This window comes from Lynx canadensis, chromosome B2 (genome assembly GCF_007474595.2).
Source record: "Lynx canadensis isolate LIC74 chromosome B2, mLynCan4.pri.v2, whole genome shotgun sequence".
Lineage (NCBI taxonomy): Eukaryota > Metazoa > Chordata > Mammalia > Carnivora > Felidae > Lynx > Lynx canadensis.
This window is the reverse complement of record NC_044307.1, coordinates 47,506,154-47,525,098: the sequence shown is the minus strand read 5'-3', so window position 1 is coordinate 47,525,098 and position 18,945 is coordinate 47,506,154. Positions and strand designations below refer to the sequence as shown.

At 37.7% G+C, this 18,945-nt stretch overlaps 1 non-coding gene across 1 annotated transcript; it reads left to right on the top strand.

Moving 5' to 3' along the window:
- The first annotated feature begins 494 nt into the window (after positions 1-494).
- Positions 495-567, top strand: TRNAK-CUU. The gene has a single exon. It is a non-coding gene; the product is annotated as a tRNA-Lys (tRNA).
- The last annotated feature ends 18,378 nt before the right edge of the window (positions 568-18,945 follow it).

The following is an 18,945-nucleotide window of genomic DNA, read 5'->3' as shown; positions in this document are numbered from 1 at the left end:
TGGGTAGCAACAATCTCGAAAATGAAGGGAGGAAGAGCAATCTGGCAAAAATACATTAGAGATTTGCCAGATGGTGAACACATACTCCCCCTGATTAAAGCCTGAACAAAGCTTCTTTGTTCCTCAGTCTTTTCAGCAGTCAATGCTTAATGTTCTAGACCAGTGTCAGAAGGAACTCAATGCATCTGCTAAGCATTCCTGCACCTCATGGGGGACCAGCGAGACCCACTGTCATCTCAGGAATGCTCAGTCAGGAAGATAAATTCCCTGGGAATTCACAAGTCTCTGCAAACCAGTAGTTCTCAAATCCTTACCCCTTGGGTCTCTGCCAACTGCCTCCAAACTTTCATCCAACACAAAGGAGGGAGATTCTCTATCAGCTTTTTTTTCTCCAAGGTCTTACATCATCCAGTTAAACAGCAGACCTGGTTACTACTCAGCTCAGGACAAGTCCTATCTATAGTTTGGTTAGAGATGTAGGATGAAAGGTGCCTGGCTGGCTGGCTCAGTTGGCAGAGCATGTGACTCTTGATCTCAGGGTCATGAGTTCAAGCCTCATGTTAGGCAAGGAGCCTACATAAAAAAAAAAAAAAAGAGGGGCCCCTGGGTGGCGCTGACTTTGGCTCAGGTCATGATCTAACGGCTCATGAGTTCAAGCCCCATGTTGGGCTCTGTGCTGACATCTCAGCACCTGGAGCCTGCTTTGGATTCTGTCTCCCTCACTCTTTGACCTTCCACTGCTCATGCTCTGTCGTTCTGTCTCTCTGGCTCTCTGTGTCTCTGTCTCTCTCAAATATAAATAAACATTTAAGAAGTTTTTTAATTAAAAAAAAAGATGTATGATGAAATCAGGAGGGACACACTCAAGCAACCATCTTCCCACTTAAATAAGGTATAAAGGTGTGATTCCATGTACTTGACAATTTGGTAATGTTACATTTGCCTTTTGAAGATGAAAAAGTAAACTCTTAAGAGCTGATACTTCTCATTTTGTTCTTTATAACCCTCATATCTTGAGAAAGCGCATGTTTAAGTGATGTTTGTTCAGTGGATAAATGAATAAATAATTGAATAAATAAACAAATGAGTAAAATCAGTCTCAAAAAAGCAAGGGAATTTTTATTATTTATCCTGTTACTCATTTATTCAGTAATAATTTGTGGAGCAATTGCTATGCACCAGACTCTATAAATCTGTAAATACAAAGTCATATAAGACAAAGTCCTTGACCTCAAGGGAAAAAAAATATCTATCTATTGCCTATCTATCTATCTATCTATCTATCCATCCATCCATCTATATCAACCAGGAATATAGCTAGTGGATCAGTGATAGACTAAAGTGTGAAGAGAGCTAGAATGGTAGCATACACAGAGTGTCATAAATAAGAGAGAGGAACATAAATAAAATTCAAGGAAAACTTGCCAGAAAAAAATGCATTAAAAAAGCATACAATTAGGCAAAGAGTGATTTAAGACTCAACTCTATTGAAATAAAGCCAAAACTCTTTCCCCTGGAGAGTACTTTGTTTATGAAATGAAAGATTAGAAGTCTGCTCAATCAATTCTTTCTTCTTCTTTTTGAAGATAGAAGTTATTTGTGTGTGTGGGGGGGAGGGGGGTGTTTACATGTATGTGAGTTGGTGGGATAGGTCAGCTGGAGAGAGTAGCAAATGAGGGGAGTTAACAAACTCATGAACTGTCAGATCTCTCTAACCTGTACCTTATTTCCTAAATCACCCACCTCTATCTTGTCTACTCCTAAACCTATGTTCTGTCCATTTGGGGGGCACAGAATCCAGTCTTTTCTAACTAATAACCTTAGCTCTTATCGTGGTCTTATTTCAATGTGTATTCACCAGAAATCTCTCAGAATAATATCTACCCCAGTGTTGTCCAACCAAAATGAGAGCAGCTATGGGAGCCTCCAACCAGAGCATCTTGTCCTTGTTAACCAGACATAGACAGTTCCTGTAGGAGACCTCATTTGACAATAAGTACTGATCTGCCAGGCCCACTTTTGGACAAAGTCCTTTTTGGGGGAGTGCCCATGAGTAATCCAGGTCTTGAATTTAATTCGTACTTAGTCTTTCACTATTTCAGTATCTTTGGAAAAGTATTTTAGTTTTCTGCATCTCTTTACTCACCTACTAAAAGATATAATACCAACTCTGTGGAGTTATTTTGAGGATGAATAGTGACATTTTGACACTTAGGGGCACTTAAGAAAAATTAGAAGAAAGTTAAATCATCTTAATATTCTTTAAAATTGTTAAGGAATTTACATTAACAGGGGCTTTTACATAAATTATCCAATTTTGCTCTTGCAATGGCCCTCTGGGTTAGGTATTATCACTGAGGAAGCTGAAATTTTGGCCAAGGGAGCTGAGGTTCAAACATAGATCTTGTAACTTCAAATACTGATTTTTTACAAACAACTCCAAATGCTTCCTCTGAAAATTAAGTCGTACAAGCACAGAGAAATGAATGTTTCATGGTGGAATTTCAAGCATTAGTAAAAAGATTGTGGGAGAGATTTTGGCACCACATAGCCAGCAGCTTACCCCAGCATCGAGTGAATTCCATCAGACCTAGGGAAGAGGGTCTTAGACATGAGCATTCTGCCACAGCTGCCTGAATCATGAAGACTGTGGGGATATTTTAACCTCCAGCATCTAGAATTTGTATAGAATCCTCCTAAGAACCCATTTATAGCAATTTAAAAAATCAGAATTTATTATCCTTCAAATTTTGTCCATTTCCTGATTTCCATATATGCATTAGATAAAATGATGTATGATGTGGAAGACACTTTTCTGGTCACGAGGGATATCAGTACTTACCTTGAAAAGGAGCCATTCTTGCATTCTCTTTTCTACACATGGTATAATTTCAAGAACCAGAGCAATATTGGTCAGTAAAAATAAATAAAACCCAAACAAATGCCTGATCTGTTCCCCTGGTCAAGTTTAAATATCTATGCTCCAAAGCATTGAACTAGGCCGAGACTTGCATCTTGCTTAATTGATTTTTTATGAAAACCCATTGAGTGCCTGCAGGTCATAATCTCACCATTCGTGAGTTTGAGCCCCGAGTTGGGCCAGAGCTGACAGAGTGGAGCCTGCTTGGGATTCTTTCTCTCCATCTCTCTCTGCTTCTTCCCTGTGCACTCTCTCTCTCTCTCTCAAAATAAAAAAATAAATAAAGAAAAAAATAATGTAAATTACATACACACACACACACACACACACACACACACACACGGGAGCACCTGGCATGATAGCCAGCACCCAGGCAGTTAGTTCTGGAGACAAAAGTTTCAAGTCCCATCTTATTTCTGTCTTTCAGTAATTAAAGCTCCCATCTACTCCAAAGAGTTTGTTTGGATATGAAAGTCAATACGTTTTTAACAAAAGATTTATTCTTGGGGCACCTGGGTTGCTCAGTTGGTTAAGTATCCCACTTTAGCTCAGGTCATGATCTCACAGCTGGTGGGTCCGAGCTCCATGTTGGGCTCTTTGCTGACAATTCAGAGCCTGGAGTCTGCTTAGGATTCTGTGTCTCTGCCTTGCTCTGCCTCGCTCTGCCCCTCCCTGGAGCTCTCTCTCTCAAAAATAAATAAACATTTAAAAAATTAAAAATTAAAAAAAAGATTTATTCTAAAAAGCCTAGCTGATATTTTTGTCAATTTTTCATCAACATAACTCTGAATGTCCGCTTTCTGCACATTTTATTTTATTATCCTCCTGAAATGAAATCTATTAAAGTAGGACCAAATGTCCTCAGAAAATATTTGGATATTTTGCTCTCTACCTCCTTGAAATAAAGAGACTTCTGTAAGTTTTTGAAATATTTTTTATTTTGAAACAATCTGAAGCTTTCAGAAAAAGAAGTACAGTACAAAAAACTGTCTCTTCTGGAACCATCTAAGTTTCTGACTTCATTGTCCCTGTATAGTTCCTATAAACAAATATTCTCTAAACCAAACCACAACCATCAAAACTAGGGAAATAGCTTTGCCAAGTTATGACCATTGTCAGCTTGAGCTCCTGTACCAAAATACACCAGGCAGCTTAAACAACAGAAGTTTATTTTCTCACAGTTCTGGAAGCAGGAAAGTCCAAGATCGAAGTGTCAGCCTATCTGGTTCCTGGTGAACATTCTCTTCCTGTATTATAGATGTCTGCCTTCTCTCTGTGTCCTCACATGGCTTTTCCTAGGTGTGGGGAGAGAGAGAGAGAGAGAGAGAGAGAGAGAGAGAGAGAGAGAGAGATCCCTTTCTCTTCTTTTAGGGTCACCATTCCTATCAGATTAAGACCCTGACTTTTGACCTCATGTAACCTTAACTATCTGCTAAAAGCCCTATCTCCAAATACAGTCACATTGGGGGTTAGGGCTTCAACATATAAATTTGGTGTCAGGGTTCGGGGGATACACATAGCAACTATCAAATCCTGAACCCTCCCCATTCAAGTTTCACCAAATGTCCTAATGATATCCTTTGTAGCAAAAGAATGCAGCTCAGAATCACATTTTGCATTTACTTGTTATTTCTGTCTAATCCCTCTATCTGTAACAGTTCCTCAGTCTGACTTTCATGACCTTGCCACTTTTGAAAATCATAGGCCATTTTTTTTGTAGAATGCCCCCAATTCGGGTCTGCCTGAAGTTTCCTAATGGCTAGATTCAAGTTATACAACTTTTACAGCAGTATCACAAAAGTGAACTTAAGTACACTCATTTCATCCCATCAGGTAGAACTTGTTTTTGAGTTTGCTCTATTGCCAATGATCATTTGATCACTGATGAAGGTGGTACCTCTTTCTCCATTTTAAAGTTTCTTGTTCTTACTTTTGTCATTAATATTGTTTTGTAGGAAAACAATGTGATATGCCCCATTCCTTCTCAGTCTCTTAATTTTTATTTATTTATGTCAATAGAGACTCATGAATTCTTATTTTATTCAACTGTTTACATTAGAGTTATTACTTGTTGTAGTGGTAAAATTGTCCCAGATTTGGCAGGTGGAAGACTACTCAGGCTGGTTCCTATGTCCTTCTGATGTGGTGCTTATCTTGTACTTGTCTGGCTCCAGCTCTTCAACCAGTCTTTTCTCCAAATCCTGGTTCCTTTTAGTGGTACAGAGAGTCCCCAGCTTGTGATGGTTTGACTTATGATTTTTCAATTTTATTTTATTTATTAAAAAAATTTTTTACATTTATTTATTTTTGATAGGCAGAGAGAGACAGATCACAAGTGGGGGAGGGGCATAGAGAGAAGGAGACACAGAATCCGAAGCAGGCTCCGGGCTCTGAGCTGACAGCACAGAGCCCGACGCGGGGCTCAAACTCACAAACCGTGAGATCATGGCCTGAGCCGAAGTCGGTCGCTCAACCGACTGAGCCACCCAGGCGCCCCTGATTTTTCAATTTTAAATGGTGTGAAAGCAATACACAGTCAGTGGAAACCATACTTTGACTTTGGAATTATGATCTTTCTGGAGCTAGTGATACACAGTCTGATCACCTCTCCTCATGCTGGGTAGCTACAGCGCAGCTCCCAGTCAGGTGTGGGATCCTGAGGGTGAACAACCAGTTATAACCACTCTCCAATTCTGTCCCCATGCAACTATTCTGTTTTTCACTTTTGATACAGAATTCCACAAGTTACAATGAGATATCGAACATTCTATTATAAAATAGGTTTTGTGTTAGATGATTGTGCCCAACGATAAGGCTACTGTATTTTGAGGACATTTTTGTTTGTTTTGGACAGAAAAAGTGTAAGGGAGAAAGGGGCAGAGAGAAGAGAGAGAGAGAAGTGGGGCTCACCTGGGCCTTGTGTTTTTACCTGAAGTGGGGCTGGGGCTCACCAGAAGTGGGGCTCATGCCCACCCAAAGTGGGGCTTATGCTCACCTTGATGTGGGACTCGAACTCACCAATTGTGAGATCACAACCTGAGCCAAAGTCAGATGCTTAACAACTGAGCCACCCAGGTGCTCTTGAGCACATTTAAGGCGGGTTAGGCTAAGCTGTGATGTTCAGTAGGTTAGGTGTATTAAGTGCCTTTTTTACCTACAATATTTTCAATTTACAGTGGGTTTATTGGAATGTGATCCCAGTGAAATTGAGGAAGATTTGCAGATTCTGAGATCTGAGAACTAAGTGTGCTCTTTGCTATTGGGGTGTTGCCTCTCCAATGTTCTCTCAGTGGTTGGAGATAGAGAATATCTATGTAAGCATGTGTATGAATGTGTGCATTTGCACTATAAATGTTTCAATATGTATCTGTATCTATATGCAATGAGTTCTGCTTTAACATTTGTTTCATAATGTAATTTTGTTCCAGTACAACTGAAATATTAAGGAACAATTTGAGCATAGCATAAATTTTGTGTTTGTTTAGACATGATTTCCTTTGCAGGAAATACAAAACGAACACAGAAAACGGCACCCAGTTGAACCAACTGGGTTGCCCATAAAACACATGCATGTACACACACACACACACACACACACACACACACCCTTAATATCTACCATCTGCTTCAACTTACTTCATGTGCTACGGGCCATACTGGTTGCATCTGGTGTTACAACTTTCTGTCTGATTTCAAATGATTCTCCTTTCACTGCTTCACAATAACTCAGAAGCTGTAATCTTTTTCACACCCACTTCCACAAGCAAATTTCTGGTCCTTTTTAAGGACCACATATTCAGTATAGTGTTTCTGTATTTCTTAGCCATTTAACATGTGCAACTGTGCTATCATTTTTACTATGTTCCAGTCTTTTTTTTTTTTTTTTTGAGAGAGAGAGAGAGTGAGAAAGAGAGAGAGAGCGAGAGAGCACAAGCATGGGAGGGGAAGAGAGAAAGGGTGAGAAAGAATCCCAAGCAGGCTCCCACTGTCAGCCAGAGCCCAACATGGGGCTCTATCCCATGATCAGAAAGATCATGACCTGAGCCGAGATCAACAGTTGGACACTTAACCGACTGAGCCAACCAGGTGCCCCTCCAATCTATTTTTTTTAAATATATCACTGATGAAGTATTTGCTCCAACCTTATTGTCCCATAAACTCTGTCTTTTCATTGTCTGATTTTGTATGACATGAAAATTTTTAGGTATGTGCATGTCATACTATAGCAGAATTGACTCTATTCAAGACTGTAAATTCACACAAACATCTCCCATTCCAATCCAACACTCCAGTTTATTCTAACTTTCTTGTCTTCTATTTTGGGAGCCCCTTTCTCTATCAGTGACAAACCTCGTGCCTCTTATCCTTAATATGGGTATTTAATTAATCAGGCGCCAGTACGTAACCAATCTCCCCTCACTACCATTGCCTCACTACCTGTGCAGATGGCCTTACCACCCACACTTCATCATCAGGGTTCTCCTTGCATAGATGCCAACTCACCCTTCGTTAGGTTATGACAACCCGCCCTGGACCACTTGTCCATGTGGTCCCTCTCTTCACTTTTCTTGGCTCTTATTCTTCCCCATGAGCAGCCCTCTTACATGGATACCTTTCTTATGTTGTACAGGCTCTCCAGCAATATGTGTTTGTCTGAACTGTTGAGTCACTCTCACCACCAGGTCTGGACATCTACCTTGTTCAGTCCCACTTATAGCTATAGAACTGAATTGTCCATTAAAAGAAGAAATGGAAAGGGGAAGAGGAAGAAAAAGAGTTGAGATTTTTCAGAAGAATAAAAAATAGTGACCTATCACCCTGCAATAATGTCTTCTGGACTTGCATTACGGAATTAGCGCTATTCCATTTTATTAAAGCCTTTTAATCTTACAGAAGGATCCAGGTATTATATCTGTATCAAGCCAGGACAAATTACTGTCATTCTTCTCCCAAAGTTCTAAAATGGAGCAAAATGGAGGAGGAAGTGATTGCAGAATATCACTGTATAAGCTGCTGCTTCAATACGTGGTGGATGTTTAGTTTGCTATGCATTAAGGACATTTTATTTTATCCTTGATTCCAAATGTGAAGTGACTTTTTAGTTCAGAGTGAGTTTTACATGCCCATGATGATGACATGGAACACAGTCTTACAGAGAAAATGTTGTAGAAAATGTTCCAGTTGTAGGGCCAAATGTTGTCTGCAGAGAAAATGCCCAGACCACACAGCAGTGAGCTGTACTATGGTGCTATTGCTTCCAACCTCCACCAAGAAAACATGTAACCAGCACTCAGTTAATAACAGGGAAGTAAAAACATATATAAATGAATTGATGGAAACCTCTCCACTTATTCTTTGAATAAATTCATGGAGAAAATTAAAAATCTCAGGGCAAGGTATCTTAAAGCAACATACAATTATGTGTAAGATGAGACACTTAGGAGCGAGCCACAGAAGGATCTCTAGGATCTGATCTAAGAAGAATCTAGTCCAGCTCAAAACTATTCTGTTAGAAGCACTTTTTTTTATTTATTTTTTTTATTTTTGGGACAGAGAGAGACAGAGCATGAATGGGGGAGGGGCAGAGAGAGAGGGAGACACAGTATCGGAAACAGGCTCCAGGCTCTGAGCCATCAGCCCAGAGCCTGACGCGGGGCTCGAACTCACGGACCGCGAGATCGTGACCTGGCTGAAGTTGGACCCTTAACCGACTGCGCCACCCAGGCGCCCCTAGAAGCACTTTTTAATAATTATAATCAATTCTTTATTCAGCAACAAATGAGAATTTACATCAGATCTCAAAACACACCCTTTTGAGTTTATTGGCCATAAGTATGTAAATTATAAATGTTTTACATTATGATTTGTAGATTCAGTCATCTCAGCAAGTCTTTTAGACATCTTCAAAATGTCCTGAGTAGATCCTTTTCAGATATCATTATATCACACATAATGTTCAGCTAAAAATGCATGTCTCTGGAGTGGGCAAAATCAGGTGCAATGGCCTTCTCATTGTTTTTAATCAATATACAGTAGAAGTTCTCTTTACTGACATTTACTGTACTCAACTCATGGAATTAAGCAAGCTGTCTAGTCTATTACGGTAATCATATTTTTCAAATAATTATATGTTACCAGCTTACTTTATAATTGTTTGAATGATCCAATTTTAGCAATTTACCAATATGAAGCCTTTCTAAAACAACCCAGTTCAACATTCACTCATGTTTAAGTGTACTTAAAGTGAGTGGTAATTTCTATGTTGAATTTATTAAAAGGTACAAAGTTTGAGAGTCCTCAAGAATACCCTCAGATTCAATAATTTGTTAAAAAGACTCACAGAATTTCAGAAAAAGCACTTATGCTCACAGTTGCTGTTTATTACAGCAAAAGGATACAGATTGCAATCAGGCTAGAAAAGAATCATGTAGAACAGGTCCAGAAAAATTCCAGACATAAGCTTCCAGTTGCCCTCTCCCAGTGGAGACAACTGAACAGAATGGCAATATGAAGTTCTGCCAACCAGGAAGATCTCCAAGCCTTCGTCTCCAGAGTTTTTATTTGGGCTTAGTCACATAGACATGATTGACCACCCATATGGCTGACCTTATTCTCTACCCTTCCAGAGACTGAGCTGTTACCACATGGTCCAAGGCCACACTGTTAGTTAGCATAGACTGCTTAGGTGGCCCAAAGTCCCTAGGTAAACAAATCAAGCAGGACATTCCAAGAGCTTAGAGGTTACCTCCCAGAAGCTGAGAGCAAAGGCCAGACCTTCAGCAATTATATGTTATCAATTTACTTAATACTTCTTTGAATGATGCAATTTTAGTAATTTGTTTATAGGGAAGCTTTCTGAAATTCGTTGCTCATATTATGCACTTATTCATATAAATGTAATCAGTGAAAGTGTTAATTTCTATGTTGGATATATTAGGAAGACTATAAAAACAAGTTGTTAAAACAACAAAACAAATTGCTTTTGCATTAGGCATAACTAAGACCATAGAGAGTGGCAAGCAAACAACACAAAAATCTAGAAAGACTCTTATTTAGATTCCTTGTCAAGTTCCTTTATGTTAAAGAGCCTGAAGCTGAACATCTTAGACTGTGGATTTTTTGGTTAGTTTATGCCAGGAAATAGATAGGAAGTTTTAATCTGCAGACCCCCCAGAAAGCTCTTGGCCTTACCACAAAAGGTTGGGAAATAAATGTATATGTGTGGATCTTTATTGACTAATTGCTTTTTCTGGTTTCAAAGTTTTTCGATAACATGCCAAACATTAGATAACAGGGATTTGATAGTGTGGAATTTAATCTGAGCCCTGTGCTCCTGTAAAAAGCAAATGTTAAAGGATCCTTACCCTTTTATGTTCCAGAAAACAAGAGCTTACTGAAAACAAAACAAAACAAAACAAAGCAAAAACTACCATCCCCGTAAGACTAGATAAGACTCACAAAGTCCCCTTGTTTACCTATGACAAAACCAGACACAGACCCTCCAAATTCTTTTTTTTTTTTTTTTTTGGTCTCATTAAATTATAACCTCAACTACTTACCCACTGATCAATCAGAACAAAATGCTTGTTAGCCAAACTTGGTTAAACTTCTCTTTTACCTGCAGGGTCCTGAACATTGGTCTGCCTCCAGCTTGAGCCAGCATGCCAACCCTCCTGAGAACAGGCTGGCCTCAGAATATTCTGTGAGCTACTATCCTACCATGCCCTCCTCTCATTCCACATGAAAATATTTTCTTTCTCTCCTTCCTTTATTTCTTTCAAACTTTCTTTTTTATTTTTCTTCCTTTTCCTCTTTTATTCATTAAGAGGAATCTCTTCTGAGTCACTTCCCAGTTGTCAGCAAAATGCTGCCTGTCCCTGACCCATCTCACCCTTTCACACTCTGGGAGTCTCTGGGAGACTCTTTTTTTTTTTTTTTTTTTTTTTTTAACGTTTATTTATTTTTGGGACAGAGAGAGACAGAGCATGAACGGGGGAGGGGCAGAGAGAGAGGGAGACACAGAATCGGAAGCAGGCTCCAGGCTCTGAGCCATCAGCCCAGAGCCTGACGCGGGGCTCGAACTCACGGACCGCGAGATCGTGACCTGGCTGAAGTCGGACGCTTAACCGACTGCGCCACCCAGGCGCCCCTTTGGGAGACTCTTCTTGAGGAAGCACCCTTAGGCCTAGCCCAACTCTGAGGCACTGAAACAATGTTTTTGGTATGCTTATGCCTTATCCATTCCCAAATCATTTAAAGTGGTAAATAATACTATTTAGATCGACAGATTTGATTAAAAACCTTAAGCTCTACTCAGCCTATTTCTGAAAGTTTTTGTATTTTGGTTCACATTTTAAACTGAAAGATTCATTTATTGACTGTAATTACAGGCAGTTTTGTGAAAACTTATCTGTTTTTAGGCTTCACCAGCATTTGTTTCCACCAAAAACCTTTAAGCTGTTTATTGTACATCTTGAGATGTTTTCCCTAGACAGGGGAGGATATGATACTGTATTTTAATTTATTTTTTTATTCTTTTTTTACATTTATTTATTTTCGAGAGACAGAGCACAAGTGGGGGAGGGACAGAGAGAGAGGGAACACAGAATCCGAAGCAGGCTCCGGTTCCGAGCTGTCAGCACAGAGCCCGATGTGGAGCTAGAACTCATTAACTGTGAGATCATGACCTGAGCCGAAGTCGGATGCTCAACCGACTGAGCTACCCAGGTGCCCCTGATACTGTACTTTATACTAATCCTTAGATGTAAGGATTTTATCAGAACTAAACAAATACATTCAAGGGCCCTAATTCATTAATCAGGTGGCCATCTTTATGAATAACTGGTTACATTTTTCTATATTTACAGATTGTTGGATAGCCCAAACTCCAATTTTATTTGATCTCCAAGAAATAATCTTGGAGAAATTTGATATTCTGGTGTCCAAAAAATGGTCCACAGAAGTGACTTCCTAAGTGAAATAGTAAGAGAATCATGCTTACAGTTTTGAATGTAGTGAGAGAGGTGGGTGTGTGGATTAATAATAATAGTACATTTTATAAAGAATCAACCACTTACATAATAACTTTTCATCTATGACTCACCAGAATGGAACAAATTTTGGGGGGTGAAATTGCTCTTATCTTTTAAGTAGGAATTCTGGTAATCTAATGCCCTATGAATATAGAAAGCATGCCCAATCATTAACAAAGGTAGATAACTGGTCAATAAATCAGATTGTTTTCATATATTTATTTTAATTTTGATAAATCCTCTAGATGAATCAGAGAGTTTAAGTAGCTTGCCACAGAAGACAAAATTAAAAGCAGGATCTGAAATCAAATTTACATCTGCTTGGTGCCAAAGGCCACGCTTGTTTTTTCTCATTATGCCATATGTTATGCATCAAGAGCTGTATAATGTGCTTCTGACCCTCCTTAGGCCCAGAAATTAAATACCATAGTATAATATTGGGGTACATGGTAAACTCTCAGTAATAATAATAATAAACAATCATATTTCAAGTTATCAAAAGTATCTTCCTTGAGGGAAGACCCTCCATTCCCCATCAACTTAAAAGTATGGTAATAACCTATACACTCTTTCTCCTAAAATAAGAGCTTTGGAATCGGGAAAACTTGAATTCTCTCACTTACCAACTATGTGACCTTGGGCTAATCACTTAAATTCTTAAAGCTTCAGTTTCCTCATTTGTAATATTGGAATAATATTAACATCACTGGGATCTATTATTATATACTGTATTGCCTATCATTGTATCAAAATTTGAAAAAATCAGCTACAAGTTATTTTAATTCCAGACACACCCACTTTGATCTGATTGGACTGTCTCTCTTTGTCTCTCCCTCTACTCTTTGTTTTAGGAAAAGAGGCTATTTGACAGTAACACTGTTAAGTGTGGATGCCATTGAAAAGATGGCTCTGAAACTAATGGTCACTTTCCATGCCCTTTGTTTTGTGCCTGTAGCTGCCCCTTTTAGACTATTCAAAAGTTCAAGACTTGGTTCAAGAAAGTTTTCATTACTACCTGCCCAGACAGGACTATTTGGAATTGTGTTCCAGGCATCCAAAGCCACACCAAGCAGAGGAGTCAAGTAACTGTGTACAAAACACTTAGTATCATGGCATTAAGCCATCTGGCATAAAGAGTATTGTGAAGCAGCAGCCGTAAGTCCTGATTGCAGCTCTGTTAGGAAAAAGCTGCATGACCCTGGCTCAATCTGAACCCTCTAGGTCTCAATTTACTTATTTACAAAATGACAGAATTTGGTACATATAGTCGCTCAGTTCTCCAAATTCTAAGTTACTAGGAATGACTCTCCAAAAATAAAATGTTCAGAAGATTTTTCAATCATTTATTTGCTTATTTATTTATTTATTTATTTATTTATTTATTTATTTTTATTTAAGTTTATTTATTTTTATTTATTTATTTTGAGAAAGAGAACCCGCATGTGAGCAGGGGAGGGGCAGAGAGAGAGAGAGAGAGAGAGAGAATCCCAAGCAGGCTCCATGCTGTCAGCACTGAGCCCAACACAGGACTCCATCCCAGAAACCATGAGATCATGACCTGAGCCAAAACCAAGAGTCAGACATTTAACTGACTGAGCCACCAGTTGCCCCTATTCGCAAATTTAAATTTTTTTAGTGCCAGGCACTGTTCTAAACATTGTCAATTCCACCGTAGGGGAGGGGGATAAAAATAGAGTCCTCACTTTCAAGAAATTTAAATTCCTTGAAGACAATGAATGATAAACTAAAAAGTAAATATAGAATACGATGGCAACTTGTAGGACACTTGAGGAAATATTGTTATCAAGAAGGCAATATATAAAAAATTGTTCAGTTTAATCTATTAAACTAGTTCCTTACTCATAGTCATTCCAACACAAAAAGGAAAGAGAAATATTTCTTTCTTGAGCAAATCCACTAGAATGGGCTATATCCCAGATGCATGGTTAAAAGTCAATAGCACATGAGGCACCTGGGTGGCTCAGACAGTTGAGCATCCAACTCTTGATTTTGGCTCAGATCATGATGCTCAGATCAGTTGGCTCAGGTCATGAGATTGAGCCCTGCATTGGGCTGTGTGCTAAGGGTAGAGCCTGCTTAAGATTCTCTCTCCCCCTCTCTCTAGCTCCCTCTGCCTCTCTCACATGCTCACATGCTCTCTCTCTTTAAAATTAAAAAAAAAAAAAATGAAAGTGAGAAAAAATGAGGAATGCCAGCCAGGCAGTGAATTTTAAGTGTATGTTAGGAGCTGTATATCTGTTCATTTTTAACTCAGCACAATTGAACAATTTATGTATTTCTCTTGGTTTAAAAAGATTAAAGTAAGGCCCGAAGAGGTGAGTCACTTACTTGGATCTGTAAACAGCATTCAAGTTAAAAACCAATTCTCTTTTCATGGCACTGAGACTCCAGTGAAACTTTTTTAGGAGAGTGAAAGAATAAGAACTTAGCATTGTATAAGTACCTTGAAATTCTTGGCATGACACTTATTTGAACAACCACACAGAGATAATGGGGTAACTTAGCAAACAATACAATTCTTTTTCTTGTGAAAGTGTAGATTTCACATTGAGGATTAAACATGTTGTATTTCCCTGAAATTTCAAGAATAATCATTGGTTTACATGAAAAGAAAATCCTTCTCCCAGGCTTTATTGGATAAAACGGATTGACCCAAGAAGTAAAAAGAGAGAAGGGAGAAGGGGCTCAAGTAAAGCAAGCACACCATGTAGAACTGAATTCATTTTAATTATAAAATAGATGGTTGACTATAAGACAGGGCAAATATTATAAGCAATGCCTTCATGTTTTTGATCTGCATTGGAAGTTGCTGATTCTGCCTGGTTGCAATCATGAAGATTTCTATGATTTTGATAATTACTTCTACTTAAAGATAATGAGTCGGTTTGACTCTTCGGTCATACTTCCAATTCTGAGTGTGTTTCTTATTTTTATTTTAAATATGAAAATCTTCATGACTAAAGCTTCCAAGCAACATTTTCCTCCAGGACCCGGACCTTTGCCAATTATTGGAAATCTATATATTCTCAATCTGAAGAGGCCATATCAAACCATGCTGGAGGTGAAAAATAAATGTTCATTTCATACCTATTTATAATTTTCTACATCATTCTTATCCTGATAGGTTTATTAGCATGCACATATTTATAACTGGCTCACATATGTATAATGGAGTAATTAGACAGGATTCAAAGTTAGTCAAGCTACTTTAAATTTAATTTTTAGTTTGTTTTAAATTTGGATATATAAAAATATCCAATATCCAAATATCCAATAGAATAATATTTCTATTATTTCTAATAGTATTTTATCCTGAAATATTTATGATCTGTGTCCTTTATTGCAACCACTTTGATCTACATTTTTCATACTCTATATACATATTCCATATCCTACATATCTCATTATAAAGGAACTGAATCATGATCATAGTCTTACTCTACAAAATTTTAATTTTTATTCAAAACAGAGTGTACAAAAGACACAATCAAGAGTATGGTCTCAATAGTTGAGACCCAGAACTATCTGTCATTAGCTGTGTGGATTTATATAATAATTTAGTCTCTATTTCTTTGTCTGTAAAATTACAGAGCTAGACCAAGTATTGGATCACATTTCTCTAATTTCCATTTCAAAGATTTTACTGTTCTTGATTGTGGAATAAGATAGATAGGTAGATAGATAGATAGATAGATAGATGATAATAGATAGTAGAAAGGGAGGATGAAGGGATGGAGGGAGGGAGAAAAGAGAGAAGGTAGGAAGAAAGGAAGGAAGGAAGGAGATATAATATTCGTAGTTTTCATTAGTCCATAAATTCCAATTTTTAAGTTCTAAAGGGCAGATGATTGAAATTGAGTTTTGCTATATTATGTAAATTCTAAGTTTGAAAACCAAACTGGGAGATATAATGAAGACAAAATCATTGCTTTGCCTCCATGTGCAACATCATCATCATCATCATCATCATCATATCATCTTTTATTTGTATTGTACTTCGTATTTTACAAAGGACTGCAAGGATATCACTTATTCCTTATAACCACCCTCAGAGGAAAGTAGGGATGATATTTTTATCTCAATTTTACAGATATGTGACTCAGAGCAACTGACATATTATTAACTAAAACAATAGGACTTGCTTTTCTGATCTTTTGATGTTATTTTATGGCCTTTTCTCTGATACTCAAAGGTCACATGACAAGTTAATTTCCCAGAAGAATGAGATCTTCTTTCTTTTCTTTTTTTCATGTTTATTTACTTTTGAGAGAGGGACAGAGAGAAAGGGAGACACAGAATTCGAAGCAGGCTCCAGGCTCTGAGCTGCCAGCACAGAGCCCAACGCAGGGCTCGACCCACAAACCATGAGATCATGACCTGAGCTGAAGTTGGATGCTTAACCAACTGAGCCACCCAGGCATCCCAAAATCTTCTTTCAATAAATCCTTCATCTAATTCCATATACTCAACTCCATTTGTTTCTTAACATTCCTATTTTTGCTTATGTATTAACCAACCTCGTCCCTTTACTATTTATACCTTCATTTTTTCGCACTTTGACCTCTGTACTATCGTTCTGTGTTAATTTCATCTATGAAATGTCTTTTCCACATTTCTCCCTAGCCTAGGTCTACATTTTTTTCTTAAAATTTACCTTTCTAATTTTTGTTCTTTGCTTGAAACATACCATATCCACTTTATCCACTTTATACATAGTGGTTCACACCTGAGGAACTTTGTCCTCCCAGCCTCAAATTCCTATTTTAATTTTTATTTTCCTATAATAATAATTTTAACTATATCATCTTCCTAAATTATTGAACCCTTCTGAAATTCCTGTTACAATCCTAATGTTATTTTTTAAATTCAGGTGGTTTTTTTTGGTAGACATCATCTGTCACCAAACAACATTATTACAATATTATAGACTATATCCCCTATGCTGTACTTTTCATCTCTGTGATTTATTTATGACTAGAAGTTTGTATCTCTTAATCCCCTTTATCTATTTCATCCATCCCCCAGCTACTTCCCTTCTGGTAATACAAGTTTGTTCTCTATATTTAAGTCTGTTTCTTGGTTTGCCTCTCTCTCTCTCTCTCTCTCTCTCTTTTTCTCCCCTTTACTCATTTGTTTTGTTTCTTAAATTCCACATATAAGTGAAATCATGTGGTATTTGTTTTTCTCTAATTTATTTCACTTAACATAATAACATCTAGGTCTTTCCATGTTATTGCAAATGGCAAGATCTCATTCTTTTGTATGGCTGAGTAATATTCCATTGTATAGATATACCACCTCTTCCTTATCCTTTTGTCTATTGATGGACACTTGGGTTGCTCCCATTTCTTGGCCATTGTAAATAATGCTGCAATAAACATAGGGGTGCATATACCTTTAAATTAGTGTTTCATTTTCTCTGGGTAAATACCCAAGTCATAATATATTTCTATTTTTAATTTTTTGAGGAACTGACTTACTGTTTTCCATAGTGACTGTAGCAGCTTACATTCCCACCAACAGTGCACAAAAGTTGCAATTCTAATGTTATTTTCCAAAGTCAAGTTTCCTTAAAAAAGCTAGGATTAGAAGCCCTCATCTCATTCTTTGCTTAAACCTCTGTTGGGTTAAGACCACAAGTTCTGTAGCCAACAATCCTGAATGTATATCCTCGAGCACAGGGTCTGCTTGAGATTCTCTGTCTTCCTCTCTCTGCCACTCCCTGCTCTCAAAAATAGATAATCATTTTCTTAAAAAGAATGTAAACAATAACACTAGTGTTATAAATATACTGAACCATAGTTTCACCTAGATAAAGTTGTTGTATCTTGCTCACATGTGCCTTGGCTAAATGCCTTGATGAAATCCAAATATTGTACTTTTATGTCATTCCACTAATTTAATAACCCTTTAGGAGTGCTTGAGTGGCTCAGTCAGTTAAGCGTCCAACTTTGGCTCAGGTTGTAATATCACCATTTGTGGGTTCCAGCCCTGCATTGGGCTCTGTGCTAAAAGCTCAGAGACTGGAGCCTGCTTCAGATTATGTGTTTCCCTCTCTCTCTTCCCCTCCCCCACTCACTTTCTGTCTCTCTCAAAAATAAATAAACATTTAAAAATTTTTAAAAATAACCCTTTAAATCATTAGATTAACTTTTTAATGGTACCTTAATAACTCTAAAAATGGGAATGGTTTCATCTTTAATTATTTTAGTAGACTAATATCGGCATCTAGTAAATACTACTAAGCTATTTTAATGTTTCAACAACTTTTTGAAAAGGCATTTCTCACACTATTGTTCTCCAAAATCTTGTCCTTTGAGACATTAGTAGATGTTCTATGCAAAAAAGCAGTGTCAGTGAAGTGAATTTGAGAAATGCTCATATTACAGGCCTCTCTTTTGGTTTATAGTGTGCCTATTAGGATATTAAAGCCTCTGAGAAAAACACCAAAAACCTGTTTAATTTTATTTAATTCAGTTTTCACACTTACTAGTCCTTGGAACATTTTTTTCTTGGAATTCCCACTAACATCTCTTAAAATCAGCATTGAGTAACAACAGTTCATTCAAGATCCCTGATCTTCAGCTTCCAGGATCTACCTTCTTTTATTCCTTCTAGAAATTTGGGACACTTTTTGTCTCTGGCTTGTGTCAATCTTTTAATCAAATTCTGGAAATTTTTAAAGGTCCATTCAAGTGTCACTTCTTCTTAGAAGGCATGATCACCAATAATTTTGTTCCTCTATAAATTCTTTTCTTGACAGTTTGTCGCGATCAGCCCAGAACTGGTTTAATACTGTGTATGTGTTTTCCTACTCTGATTAATGAATTCCCTTGTAGGCAAAACAGTAATGGATGCTTCTGTTGTTAATGGCATTGTGTCAGTGTTGCTTGGAAAATGGTTTGATTAACAAGGCACTCAATTCCTGAGACTTAACCTTGATTGATGAAAATGTGAAGCTCTTTGGAGGTC